Raw genomic sequence first — 15,985 nt, 5'->3', positions numbered from 1 at the left:
AGCAAGTTAAAACCATCAATACTATAAATGTCTCTGAAACTCCACTAATATCAAATGAAAACACATAATAAACTAATATATTAATATAAAGGCAGCAAATTATTCACCTAACTGTTAAAACCTGGAAAAATAGAAGTAACCTACACCTACTTTAGCTAATCACATTGACAGCACAGCCAATGAATTCAATATCTACTTCGGATGAACCAGGCAGGAGCCAAGCAAAGAAATGCAGTTGCTATAGCAACAAGACACAGTCACCAATTATTCCAGTAAACAAAATACTCCATAAGGAAAATGCAGGCATCAAGGCAGGAAAAACACAGTCACAAAGTCCTCCAGTAGTAAAAAGCAATCCAGGATATTTATTGTAACAAAAGGTAAGCGCTTTCACAGTTAAGCTTCATCAGACCAAATGCAAAAAGTTAAAATGCACACCATTTAAACACATAGTGATAAAGCACCACCCAATCATAAAAATACATCAATTAAAGTTAAACTGTTAAAGCTGAAAGACCACATTACCTGCAAATGCTGGACAAAAAAAGGATGCAAAATATATATATGGAAATAAAAACATGTGTATAATAAGTATAAATATATACATGTGTAAACACACATATAAATATATATATATATATATATATATATATATATATATATATATATATATATACACTGCTAATGTTCTCATAAGCAACAATAAAAAACAAATAAATAAATAACCACTACTATTTCCTATTTACTTCTGGAGTCTTCTTTTCTTTAATAAGGGCTTAATAGAAGCCTTCTCGTTCAGACCTCTCCCTCTATCTGCACGAAGGGTGATAATCCAACAAGTCTCCCTATGTTCTGTGTGTGTAATAATGTCACCTTCCCTAACACTGGGAGAAATAGTCTCAATGACCCTGAAGTTAAATGTATGAGATTCTCCCAGTCCCAATACATGTTTAGAGAGTGCATTGTGTGTAGAGCCCCTTCTATTGTGGTAAATGTGCTCCCTCATCCTATCACGCAGCACCCTGTTTGTCTTACCAACATAGAAGGAGCTGCAAGCATCGCACTCTGCTAAATAAACCACATGGGGAGTCATGCAATTGGCATGAGCATGAAAAGTGTATTCTCTACAGAGATCTGGATGATAATGAATGAACAAAAATTACAGTCACCACATAGCAAGGTAAAGCCAGGAGTAAAGGCCATGGTACTTAAAACACTGTTATGGCAAAGTAGCCTCTTCAAATTTTTCTTGTTCTTAAATTGAAACCTAGGTTTATCACCTACGATCTTACCTATATCATCATCTACCTGTAAAATAGGCCAGTGCAGTGCAAATAAGCTAGTGATATCTCTATGGTCACTAGTATAAAAAAGAGGAATCCTAGTTTCACCTAACCCCACACTAGGTTCATTACCACTAATTGCACTTGCTCACATACTGGTCCAAAGTATGGACTTGCTGTGGTAAACCTTAACTGATCTATATTAGACCAGTGTCTATTAATCTCGCCAAGCTATTCCCCCTGGCTAATAACTTCTTCTCTAAATTGCCCAGCTCTTCCACAAAACCATCCATAGTGGGATTTAATCTGGAGGCCCTCATTCCTTGTCCTTTAATCAGGTTCCAAAAAATATAACCAGGATGCATACTAGACCTAAACAAAAAGGCATTCCTATGGCAGGTTTTACGATGGACACCAGTATTAATAGTATGATCATGTAATTTCTCAATATAGAGATCTAAAAACTCAATACGAGTAAATGACGAGTTAAATGTAAACTTCAAAAAGCTGGTCAGGCCATTCATGGTCTCATGAAAATCTATTAAATCATCTAACGAGCCTCTCCATAACAAAAACAAATCATCAACGAAACGCCGATAGAATAGGACATGCTCCTTAAAGCCCTCAGTAGCAAACAGGATGGTATTCTCCCAATGCGCAAGAAATATATTGGCGTAGCTATTGTTACATGAAGTGCCCATAGCTACGCCATGCTTCTGTAAATACATTTCACCATCGAAGGTGAAGACATTATTTTCAAGGACAATCTCTAAAAAATAACAAATAAGATCGAACTGTGCTAAAATATAATCACCATGAAGCAGAAGATATTCATGTATATACTGGATCCCTAACTCATTAGGAATCATGGTGAGCAGGGACTGTACATCAAAGGTTACAAAAATAACATCTTCAACATCAATAATACCTCTAGTACATTCATAGAGGTCTAACAAAAACTGTTTCAAGTCCCTTAAAACCACCTGATTCAAATTAATGACTGGTCTCAAAAACTTCTCAACATAAAGTGAAAGTGGCTATGTGACCCACCCTCCACCTGCCACAATAGGTCTCATGGATGGGTTAGTCAGGTGTTTATGTATCTTAGGCAGACCTTGTATAAGTGGAATCAAAGAGTTGAATACCTTTAGAAAAGAAAACATTTCTTCAGTAATAAGATGGGCAGAAAAGACATCAAATATACAATTACTTACAGATGAAATAACCCTGTGTACGTCCTCAATAGTTATCTTATCATAAAAGCTACAGTCGCCTAACATGGAGGCCATCACAACAATAAACCCACCTTTATCTGCTGGACGAATCACAATAAAGTTGTTATGTTGTAACTCTTTCAAAGCTTTCCTTTCAACATATGAAAGATTATGTTTAGAGTATGTCCTCTGATTGTTCTGACTGTCATAAAAATTAAAAATATCTTATTCAGTCAGTTTCAAATATGCTTCCACTAAAGGATGGTTACTGGGAACATAGCTACTCAATTTCAATGGAGTATTTATCCCTTGGTCTGCACTTTCTTTGTTTTGTTTTTATCGATATCTACTTCGCCCAAACAGTAACCTCTCTCATTAAACCCTCAGCACAGGCAGATACAGGCAGCCACAGGTTCCTTGCCTCCCTTGCTAGCCCCAAAATCCTTGCACTCAAACTGGTTTCAATTTCTACAATAAAAAAAAACTATTACTAACCTCAAAACCTGTCTCCCTTGCCCCTTATAACATACAATATGAGTAATTAAAAATTGCTGCTTTTCCCATCTCTATCCTAATCAGCCACTTCTTCATTGAAAGCTACGTCCGAAACCTATGGAAAAGGTGTTACATTCTTCCTCTTCATAAAGGTAGAAACTCAAATGAGTTCTCAAACGTCAGGCATGGAGCCATACTTTCTCCTCTTTCAAAAAGACTGGTGAAGTATATCCACTCTAAACTTGTCAGCTTTCCCCTACATAGCATGGTCTCTATCCTTTTCATGGTATGCATGCAGCTCTCCTTATTTTTATAACATCTGTTAACCAATACTGAAACTCTGGGAAACTGCTTTAAAAGCAAGCTTGCACAGGAATGCATGAAGCTTCAATATCTTGGTTCTCAATCTACCTCTCAGATTTGCAACAGGCAATAAAATGACAACATGACATCTCTTTCCTTCCCATTACAGTAGATGTACCTCAAGGATCCATTTTAGGTCCTCTGCTGCTCAGTATATTCATTAGTGATCTCCACCTAACTTCTTAACAAGCCGCTATCATACAGTACGCAGACAACTCAATGATCATCTGTTCTGATAAAGGCATAAATACACTAAAACAACTAATCCAAGTGTCTGTCTTCACCATAGAAGCCTGTCTGTCTTATTCACAGCTACTTATTAACCCTAAAAAACTCATCATATTTACCCCAAAGCATTCAACTGACTACAAAAACAATTTCAAAATCCCTTCCTCTAACAACACCAACATAGAACTAATAAGTCAATCTAAGCCTATAGAAGTCACTATTGATGAAAGCTTAAAATATGATCATTACATAAAACAAGGGGTAAAAAAACCCACAAAAAGCTAGGTGCACTCTGTTGAGTCAAACAATACTTCACAGATAATGCCAGAAAAAAAAGTATTGTTCAATCCCTTCTCATCCCTGCACTACTTCATGCTGCTCCCATCTTAATTAACCTTCAACCCATTCAAGTCTCGCCTTTGGAACAGTGTTATAATAAGGCTCTAAAATTTGTTGCCAATCATCAATATGGGACACATCACTGTCTGGCTTTAAAAAAACTTCAGTGGTTAGTTAAGGCATTACCTTACAGTTTCCCAACTAGGCACTTCCCATAAACTCAACTATTATCCAGACAAATGCTCTTGTTTGAAAAATATTCTCCACCTTTAGTAACCCAAGTAGACAGCTGAGATCCACTGACAAGATGATATTAATTGTTACAAAAGCTAAAAAATCAACTGGTGACTCTTTGTACTCCTCTTTCCTGGCTAAAATTTGGAACTTCATTCCTCTTATTTTAAGAAACAAAGTAAACACCAGCTGTTTTAAAGCACAACTAATTGAATACCTAAAATGTACCTTGCTCAGTACATACATAACCTGGATGACAAATGTTCTGCCCCTTATTTTCTCCTTTTCTTTCTAAGCACTATTCTTTCTAAGCACTATATGTTCAGTTAGTGGTCAGGAATCTCATCCTTGTCTTCTACCTCTCCCTCTTCTTTCTTTTACCTACCCTGAAATATTCTCTCTCTTACCTCTTAATACCAGTTCTCCATTTCCCTCTTTCTACCAAGCTGATTGCCAAATATTTATTTTTTATTTACTTAACATTTGTTTACCAGGAAAATCTGACTGAGACAGAGCCTATTTTCAGTGGAGGCCTGGCAAGAAATGTTTACGACACGTCTTTGGAATGTGGGAGGAAACCAGAGTACCTGGTAGAAACCCTCACAAATGCAGGGAGGACATGCAGACTCTGCACAGAAGGTACCCAGCTGAGAAATGAACCAGAGAACCTCTTGCTGTGAGGCAAGAATGCTAACTACTGCATTACTGCGCTGCCCATAAAATATGTTTCACAGCACTTTAAATTATACTGCTATTAATTAACGATACACTGTTTAAATTTTGCATATTTCTTGATTACATGTATACCTGTTTACCATATTCTTTATGTAATATTGTAATTTTCCTGAATCTTTCCTCACCAGGAGTCTGCTGTAAAGGGATAGCTTTCTGCCCAGCTGGACTATCCCGGTAAACAAATGCAATAAATAAATAAATAAATAAAAAAGAGTGCAAAAATTTGGAGGAAACCTCTCCCTGTGTAAATGTTTCCACTGAGTGGAAGATTTACATGTTACATCTGTTGGATAAGCCAGTCCTACTTGTCACTGTAGTCAGACACACTCATCCTAGTTAGACATTGCTGGATTTGGACACCTGCCTAAGTAAACAATCTCTAGACCCCCTTATTAATAACCCAGACCCCAGGAGAAGTCTTATTAGTAAAATGTCAGAATTTGAAGGGATGTCCTCATTGTTGTGTTGCAATACCTAAAAGACAGTGAAAGACTTGGTAGAACCCTCTGCCTGTGTAAATGTTACCACTAAATGGAAGTGTACGCATCACATCTGTTGAATAAACTAGTCCTGCTTGTTAGAATTTGTTAATGCACTCATATAAGGTGCACAATGCTGGATATGAACACCTGCCTTTCTAAGGGCACATTCTGTAGAACAGCGTAGCAACTGCTGATGCCACAGAATATGACACACACTTGTAATTTGAATGGCATGTTTGGGGGAATGGGCAATGTGGTCTGACAGACAGAAATCAATGCTTTGATGACAAATCACAGCATACTGTAGTGAGAATTCATATATCACATAATTCACATTACTTGTGTTTCAGAAGGATATATATGTGTGTCACATTAGGCAATCAATAATGCCCGACAGGGCCAGCTTTGGGCCTCTACACCCCTGGAAAGGCATTAATTACACATTAACACACACCCTGGAGGGCATTATTGCACTTAGAGAATGAGGTCTCTGTAAAATTGTTGTGTTTTACTTACCTGTATATATATATATATATATATATATATATATATATATATATATATATATGGGTTCCCTTCAGAAGCTCGAAATACTGAAATCTCGAATTTCAGTATTTCAAGCCCAAGAAGCCGAATCCACATAATAGCGAAAGTTTAGAAGTGCGAAATTCAAAACCTTGAATACCAGAGTTTTTGAATTTTGCACTTCTAAAGTTCCGTCATGGTCATGTATTCAGGTAAGTGTATGTGTGTGTTATGGGGTTTGGGTAGGGGCTGTGATGTGTGTCAGTCTGTTTTGTTGCTGTGAGGTGTGTGTGCGAGGAGAATGTAGCTTGTGTGGTGGTGTTTTGTGTCTGTTTGTATGTAGTGCGACCTCGGAGTAAGAATATTTAAGTAGGGGGTGTGGGGGGTGCAGCCCCCCCACATGGGGGGGTGCAGGGGGGCTTGGTCCCCTGCTTTCATGTAGTAGAGTGATTATGTGTGTTTAAAACCGCAAAATTCGAAACCTCCAGTATTTGAGGTTTTGAATTTCGCAGTTTTTAGTTTTCGTTGTTTTATGGATTCAACTTCATGGGCTCGAGATATTTTGAGCTTCTGAAGTGAATATATATATATATATATATATATATATATACACACATATTTTTTTTTTTTTGCTATATATTTTTTAGTATATTTTTGATGTAAAATAGTTCCTCCTCCAAGTGTTTCATACTAGCTGTAGTGTATGTTAATGGTGTTGGAGGAAGTATTTTATAGGCAACATATAACATTTAAAATATAGTCAGGTTATTTACTTTATCTTTGGTCCCTTTCTCCTAAATCATTTTAGTTGGAAGTCATTGGAGATTGAAATTACTAAATAATGACATACATTTGAGGTTCACATTTTTTTCCTTCAGAAAATTCATGCTAAAGTACATCCTTTACTTTAGCAGCTTTGTAATTTTATAAGAGAAATAATTAAATTTCTATTTTAGAGCCTTTGTTCCCCCTTTATTTTATGCTTTATTCAGATGTCTTCAGCTGAAAGATGCAGAGGTTTGTAAACCTCTTTACTGCTGCTGCTGTCAATAGTCATCTCATGCACTCTCTCTCTCTCTCACACACACACACACACACACATACACACACACTCTTTTCTGCTTTCATGCATGCATTCACTCACTCACACACACAGACAACAACATAAACACACATACACAGGATCATCTCTCTCTATCTTACTTTCATACACGCATACACTCTCTGTCTCTCTCACACACACACACGCACTTTTTATTTTACAGTAACTAAACAGCAGAAGCACTGCTTAGCCAGTGTATAATAGTAGCTCAACTGATGTCTTTCTCACACTCATACATGCATACACTTTCACACACAGACACATACACACACTTTTTTACTTTTTTTTTTACACTTGCTAAACAGCAAAAGTGCTGCTTAGCAAGCATAAAATAATGGTGGCTGTTCTGTTTTCTCAGTCCGAGCTCCATGGCAGCTTGATATGCTGCTGTGAAGTGGCAGACTCATTTTTCAGAGGGCATTACTTGTACATTAATGCCCTGCTGGAGAATGCTTGCTCTCCAATCAGGGTACTGATGTACAGTAAGCCCATTCGCTAAGGTGTGATAAACAGTTATGTCATGGGTGATAGTCACAGATGTCAACCAGTGGAGTGCCACCCATGCATTTCTGACTGTTCATCTACAGATAATTGAATGAGAGTCTTGAACTTGTGTGTGAATTATTGACAATTGTCTGTGATGTGTGTACTCTGTGCAAAGTAATTACAAGTCATACATCCAAAACATGTAAATTGCATTCATTAACTGTACCCTGCAATTGTGTTTATAGTTCTACCAGTTCACTGGGACACACTTGAAAGAGTAATGTGAGACAATGCCACAACCATCCACATACAGAAGTACACAGACTGCATTACAATGGAGTCCTCAGATCTGGAATACAATAAGCTAATAAGCCATATACAACTAATAGATGCCAGTTGGGGAAATGAACAATGTGGTCTGATAAACCACTTTCAATCTATCACAATTGCTTAATAAAGTGTACTGCTGGCAAGCTCATTTGTGTGACCAATGGCAAAGTATTAGTGAATGTATAATTATTTTTTGAGTTTTTTTATTTAGGATGAGAACTATTAGGGGGCCTTTGCTGCTCAATGTCAATTATCACACAAAGAGTACAGACTGATTTGAAAATTTGCTGCAGGATCATTTCCATACGGCCGATGTAGGCACCAATGCCCCTTTCTATCAGTCTCCTCAACCAACCCTGTCAGTGATACTATTCTCAGTGGGTACCACTGTACCAGGCCCTGGGGCAGTGCTACCTAACATAGGTGGTGCACAGATTGCAAAGGCATTGCTGACAAGTTGTGACCCAGAAGTGCTGGGTAGCTGTGCTGCCTGTGGTAGCACTGTTGCAGCAACCTCTGGAGGGGTGCCATTCCAAGCACCTGTGGCCAGTGTGTACTCCCTATACTGCTGGCCGTGTTGTAGCAGGAATGATGGTCCACATTTTATAAATGCTCTCTCTCTATAAATATATATATATATATATATATATATATATATATATATATATATATATATATATATATATATATAGTATAATATATATATAAAATGATAGCGGGAGTGGGAGAGACAACAGAGAAAAATTTCATAAATGTCATGTAACTGCCATATAGCCAAGCTAACGCATATTCCCAAATAAATATTTAGATTTATTACATCCACTGCTACAATAAAGCTTCATCTCCTTCATATTATACATATTATGTAAATAGTGTGACTATACTAAATCTGGTTAATGCATTACAAGTCATGAAATGTCTTTATGAGCTGAATAAAATGTGATTCTAAGTTATTGATCGCATAATAATAAATATCAAGTAATGCATACTAATTGCTGGTACTGCTGCTGGTGCTGCTGCTTTGATTTGAACCCAAAGACATATAGGTTTACTGAACCATTGACTAGTGCAATATTGCAAAAGCTATTCATCCAGGTATGGGCAATTAGCATCTGTTAAGTATGTATATTCAAGTATAACTCAAACCTATTTTTACAACTGTTGCTATTATTAAATGGCAAACATTCCTACCTGAATTCATACTTACCCATTGCCTCTCTGAGGTGTCACAATCTCTCCTGATGTGCATCCCTATTTCCATTAATGTCTGCAGAAGCTTCATATAACAGAAAAAAAAATAATGAAAAGCTGTTTGTGTCACCAAGTCATGATATTGCATTGCCTACTTTTGGGCCACTATTCTTACACAACTGAAGAGGGTTGTGGGGATGAAAGTATTTCTCTCATCGGTGAAGGAGGTCTGCTTTTGCCTTTTTAAGTCAGTATAATGGTGACATTATTGTTTACCTGTGCATGGGATGCCAGTAGCACTGGTGACAGCCCTAGCTAAGCTCTTCTAAGTCTCAGTCAATATAGTCACCCTGTAGAAGTCTTTGTATCTAACATTTAATAAGGAGTCCACTCAAAATCTTGGATTCTTCCTCACACCACCTCTGTGCTTCACACAGAGCACTACTCTCAGCATTGCTCACCATGTCTTCTCCAAGAGCTCTGGAAAAATGGTAGGGAATTGGCACCCATATCAGATATCACACGCACCAGCCTGTGTGCAATGACAGACAAGCTAAATAAATGCATTTGCATGACAGAAGGCACAGATATGTGGTTGAAGGCCTATTTTGTTTAGATGAGAAACATGGTGGTAAAACATGGCCATGTGTGCTAATTGGTAAATACTATAGAAATGCCCAGCAGCACCTCCAGCAAATGAGGCTTGGCACAAGTCAAGTTGTCCTGGGGCATCTTCAAGGGGGTGTTAGTTTGATATTAATGGAAATTCAATGGGTTGGGGAGGTGAAAGGGTTAAATGGTGAGAGGGTTGATTGGAAGGAAATGAGATAAGGGTGGGAGGTGCTTAAGGGATTTAGATGAGTGTAGCTGGGTAAGTAATCACATTTTGGCGTGAACTTGCTACTTGTTACAGCAGGTTTTCATCCATGACAACCTGCAGGCATTGGTGGTCAGGTAGGCCTTGGAATGGTTGGGTTTGGAAGGGGTGAGTGATGTTCAATGACAGGGACTGGTAGTAGTGAAATATATGTAGACATATATATATTTTTTTGTGCGTTTGTTGGGGATGGAGAAAGGTATAGTTATGGTCAAATGTCAGGAGGAGGAGGATGGTTTTCCTGTGTTTACTGACAGCGATCCTATTAGTTATCATCAGTGCTGTCCCATGCACTGATTGCTTTCATGGGCTTGAAGGGCTTATGTCAGTGGGGGCAGCCCACATGCTCTGTCTACTTGGGGCTTCTCTTGAGGTAATTAGTTAAAAATAAATAAATAAATAAATAATAATAATAATAATAATAATAATAATAATAATAATAATAATAATAAAAAGCTTTACATTAGCAATGCGATTCCATCTCCTGTTATTTATCATAGTTTTCATACTTGTAGTAGTAGTACTATTAGTAAAGTAACCAAAAGTAATGCACCCAGTACCCATCAAGGAAAACTCCACTTTATTTGAATCAAACACCAGCAAAATCCATTAGTTGTTTACTATTAGTAAAGTAGTATTTCTTATGTATTACCACTTGCTTAGCAGATAATTCTGAGATTGTCTGACCCCTGCTGGAGTGTCTGACTTGGGCTGCTTATGCCTGATGCATATAGTGAGCAGGCAATGGTTGTTTTTCACAAATACCTTTTTCTTTGTACTTTTGGATTGCAATTAGTCATTTGTGTCCTAATTAATTCTCTATACTTCTCTAGTCATAAGATTGTATAGCTATGCTTGATCATCTACCTGTGCAGGTAATGCTGACATTGCACTATCCCATGGAATTTGTTTGATATGGGGCTACTTATGCTTGCAGCACAAGGTGGAAACACAATAGATATGCAAGTGAAATATTTGTTTTATCCAAATGCATCATATTTAGTTTTGTCTGTATTTGCTGGATATATCAGTCATGGTTATAACATCATAACTGAATTTTACTGAAGTAGAATACATAAAGATAAGTAAGCATTATCTGATCATTACAGGTTCATCATTAACCTTTGTTGTTGTTGCTGAGAACACCGTAGCCTGGGGTTGCCCATGTCTTATGCTCAGAGTAGCCAGCCATTGCATGGTTAAGCAAAGCCTGGTTTGTTTATATGCATCTATGTTACTGTTTGAATCTGCTTAATTATTTTGTTTAATTACATGGTGAGTGTATAGACTGTTCACTGCCTACTGGCCAGTGCACATTGCGCACACCCCTGTCTGTCATGATCACCCCCAGCTGCAGGATCCTTATCTGACTCCATATCTGTGTCAGCTGGCCCTGCCTGTGGTGCTGGGAACTGTAGTTCCTGTCCTGGGACACCATGCTGCAATTGCATTCTGAATATAATGGTATGCAAGATAGCACAAACAGTCAGTGCTTTGGTAGAGGTGGTGGGGCCATATAGCAGGGCACCTCCATTTCTATCTAGATAATTGAGCCATGATTTGAGCAGCCAAACTGCATGCTGTATGATATTTAAGTCTGTGTGCACAGTGCTGCAATCGTATTAAATAGGTTTGTGTGATTTCTCATAGGTGCCATGAGCCAACATTCTAATGTATAACCTAGGTGTCCTTTTATAAAGTTACCCCTTGAAAACCATATGTGCAGGTCACAGGTGTGCTGCATGTGGAAATTATGGAAACTGTCAAGGTGATCTGCACACAAACATTAGAGATGATACCTTGTGCATTACATATCACCTGGCAGTTGATGGAGTGATTCTGATTATATACCTCCTTCCTGGTTCACCAGATGGGGCTTTTATTTTAATGTGGGTGCAGTATATGGCCCCCAGTACTTCAGAGAAATGGGGTCTGGCATAGAAATTTTGCGTGGGTGTAGCTGTCTCCTCTGGGGGATGTGTAAACCAGATATGGTCCCCCACTGATTGCAGCATTACATTGAGGAACGCATGAAACATTCTTGAGGGGGGCCTATGAAACTCACAACATGTCCCCTGCAGGTCTCTAAAAAGTCCCTGTAACTTATATATGTAAAGCTACCCATACTTTAAATTCCACTGGGATGAGTTCCCCATGATTCTCATGGGACCTCAGATGAGGAAGGCAGATGTCCACTATTTCTTGTATAGTATCTCTGTCCATCCTGTAGCACTCTAGTATTTCACGTTCATGTAATCCTTGGTACATGGTAGCTCAGACATGGTCTGAACTCCCTACACCTTCTAGGTTGAGGTCTGGCAGCAGCAGCATCTTGTATGAGAGCTTGCAGTGCATATAGGTTTGTAATGGATGCTGCATGTGTTGACAATAGGAGCTAAAATGAGTATGATATGTTATCACTTGTATTACACGTCTGATTTTTTTTGTTTCATTAGCATACAGCACAGCTGATTATATGGTCATTAGCATATTCACCTGCTGACCCTTGTTTTGCAGCCAGATGCAATGTGCACTTCTGTTTCCTGAATATTAAAATCCTGCTTAGTACACACATGGGCATAGCACAATGAGCAGGCATTTATAAATTTGGGTCACTATCTTTGTCAAACAAATGTCCCAAACTTTTTTTTTCCATTCTCTGATTTTACCAACCCACACAAATCATCTGCATATACATACACAAATCATATCTTGCCTTTCTCCTTCATCTGATTTATTTTTCCTTAACTAAAATTCTTATAAATGTAAGTCGCACATTGTTCAGTGAACTCAGCAGATAGTTCTGCCTTTCCTTTTTCCATAATAAATACTTTTTCTAGAAAACTGATGACACGTACACTTCTAGCCAGCTCTCTATGCACATATTTAACCAGGCAGTATATTATTCACCCATATTAAATTTTTAGGTGGATTGGACACACTAAATTGGCCCTAGGTGTGAGTGTGTGCATGTGTGTGCCTTCTGTGGAAGGTTGGGCGCCGGGCTGGCAACTCGACACTGTAAAACTCCACTGCCAATCATGAGCAGACAGTGATCTGCTGTGGCGACCCCTAACCGGTAAAAGCCAAAAGAAGAAGAAGAAGATTAAATTTTTTCATGCTTTGCTATGTCCTCTAAATGTTCACATTGTCATATGCCTGCTTCTGGTCAAGTAGTATTACATAACTTTTGTTTTCCTTTCTTTTCATCATTAGACTTATATGTAAACTTATTTAAAATTTGAAAACGATCCCTACTATTTACCACACAGAACAATTCCCTTGCTGTCACATTTGTGAAATAATAGGTTAGGGACAGTTCAAGTTAACCACAGGTCATTAAATGTTGCTTCACTGAAAACAAAAAATAGAAGTAAAATCTAGAAAACTAACTGCAGTGCACAATGTGTAATGCTTATGATTTATGTTATGAACTGACCTATACCTGAAATAATCAGCCATTCTGTTCTAATTGTAAATTTATCTTTCTAAAAAAAGTTTGCCAGAATAATGTACAGATCCATTTAGGGCATATTTTAGGCATAGTATAGGTCAATGCATGGCACGAACAAAAGCAAAATCTATTAAAATTACTGTAAACCCTAGGAAATACACATTAAGAAATACCAAACATTAGGTAATGTTTAATGATACTCTAGCATAGTGTACATTTATTTATATATTCATTGTTCACTGACAAGAATAATGTTTGGATCCACTGACAGTGCATCTCAGCATAGCTAATAATCCTGAATACCCAACATATAGAAATGTGTGGTGTGTCTCTATGTGTATATATATATATATATATATATATATATATATATATATATATATATATATATATGTGTGTGTGTGTGTGTGTGTGTGAGTGTGTGTGTGTCTGTATGTATATATTATGTGTTTGTATGCATTTATGTATATATATATATATATATATATATATATATATATATATATATATATATAAAAAACATTTATCAAAAAAATTTTAGGTGGCATAATTTGTCAAATATTAGGTTTTGTTGAGTAATGGAATAGTCAAATTGTGCATCGTAGAATGTAAAATAAGTGGGCAGTAGTGCTGCAACTTTTGTTTGTAACAAAGCTTATCTAATCTGAAACTATCCTGTTCTGGTTTGTGATTTATTGTACAACTGCTTGGTAGGATAAGATTTATTTTGATTTAAATTTTATTTTTATCTCTGATTTTCACTGTTTGTTGGAAGAAAGGAATAAATGTAGATGGCCAAACTCTAGCCATCACAAGGGGCCCAATCAACAAAACATTCACACAGACTATGGACTGGACACTCCAGAATTTATCTGATACAATCCAGTGTTGATTTGTGATTTACTGTGCAAGTACTTGGTAGGAGAATATTTATTTTGATTTATATTTTTTTATGTTTGATTTTCACTGTTTGCTGGAAGAAAAGAATAGATTGTAGACAGTCACCTCTAACCATCCCAAAGAGCCTAGTGAAATAAATTCACACAGATTATAAACAGGACAGTCCAGAGCTTATCTGAAACCATCTAGTGGTAGTTTGTAATTTCTTCTGCAACTGCTTGGTAGGAGAAGATTTATTTTGATTTATAATTTATTTTTTACCCCTCATTTTTACTATTATGAGGTACAACTGTGAGTAATAGTGAGCAGAAACTGTTGTGCGCATAAAGAACATCCAGTGTTTTAGTCTGACTAGCACAACTAGTACAGTAGATCAAAATGACTACTTTATAAAATATTTCCCCTTGTACAAGGATGTCTCGGTATACTTATTTGCATATTGTTTGTGTGATTTCCTCACTCAATTTGACTTAATTTATTAATTGTTTTAATTTCTTTGAAATATGTTGTCACTGATTTTGATTTTTTCTTGTAAAAGTTTGTTTCATTGTTTGTAGATGAGAACTGATTCTTTAAACTGATATTCTAGTAATGAATTGTGTTCCTCATATCTAAAGATAGATGATTTGTTTATTATTATTATTATTATTATTATTATTATTATTATTATTATTAATAGTCCAGATTTACTGAAGACGATCACACTTCTACAGTTGACACAACTTGGAAAACTCTTGTTGCATATTTATTTAATCAACCCAGTCGTTAATATAATATTAGGCAAGTGCAAACAGAACACATTTAGAAAATGAAGTTTCCTTTGCCAATAATGATCATTCAACTTCATCCTGCTGATGACTACTTTGGAATACAGGATACAAATATATAGCAATCTGAGAATTCAGAGCATGTAGATGAAATGAAAAATAAAAAAACAGAGAAGTTCACAACAAATAAGTAGTAAGAAAAATAATTTTATTAATGTCTATGATGCAAAGAGAATATACACATTGAAAAGGATACTACTTTGTTATGTACCACACGCATTACGGGGAAGGATAACATTGTTTGGTCTGAAAACATTCAGTCTACAGAAGATGATATATTTTATCCAGCAGAGAAGGTAGAAAAAAGACAAAGGACAGGCTCACAGGAAGAAATCTAAACTGAACTTCAAAGGATTAAAGAACATTACTGAAAGAAAACTCAAGACTATGGAAGTACAAAGACAACTCAATGAGAATTGTGTGCTTGCAAATGATATAAGCAGTGAAACAGTGAGATTAATAAGGCTAATAGTGATGAAGATCATTCCTTTGTAAGAACTGATAGAGCAGGCATGACTGAATTAGAAGTGGGAGAGTCTTCAAAATTAGTAAAACGTTATATTTTATTTTTTACCCCTGACTTTTACTGTTATAATGAGCAGTGACTGTGAGTTATAGGCAGCAGAAGCTATGGATGCTGCTATTGGAGGTTCAGTTATTAGAAGAATGGACATTTTCAGAAAGGACAACGAACACTGAATAGGACTATTTTTTTCACAAATCACATATAGAAAGGAGAATCAGGTCATTATGAATGAAAATGTATAGAGGTAAATACCTACATGCAAAAATGTCCCATTTTAAAAAGTTGAAATTTGTACAAGATCCAAGTCTAATTTTGGGCACACTTGTATTTAGACAGGATTGAGTCCACTTGCCAAGATAAGAGAAGATACTTTACAGCAGATACAGTACAAAGT

Source organism: Protopterus annectens, chromosome 2.part2 (genome assembly GCF_019279795.1).
Source record: "Protopterus annectens isolate FY-2018-M chromosome 2.part2, PAN1.0, whole genome shotgun sequence".
In the NCBI taxonomy this organism is placed as follows: domain Eukaryota; kingdom Metazoa; phylum Chordata; order Ceratodontiformes; family Protopteridae; genus Protopterus; species Protopterus annectens.
This window is presented reverse-complemented; position numbering follows the sequence as displayed.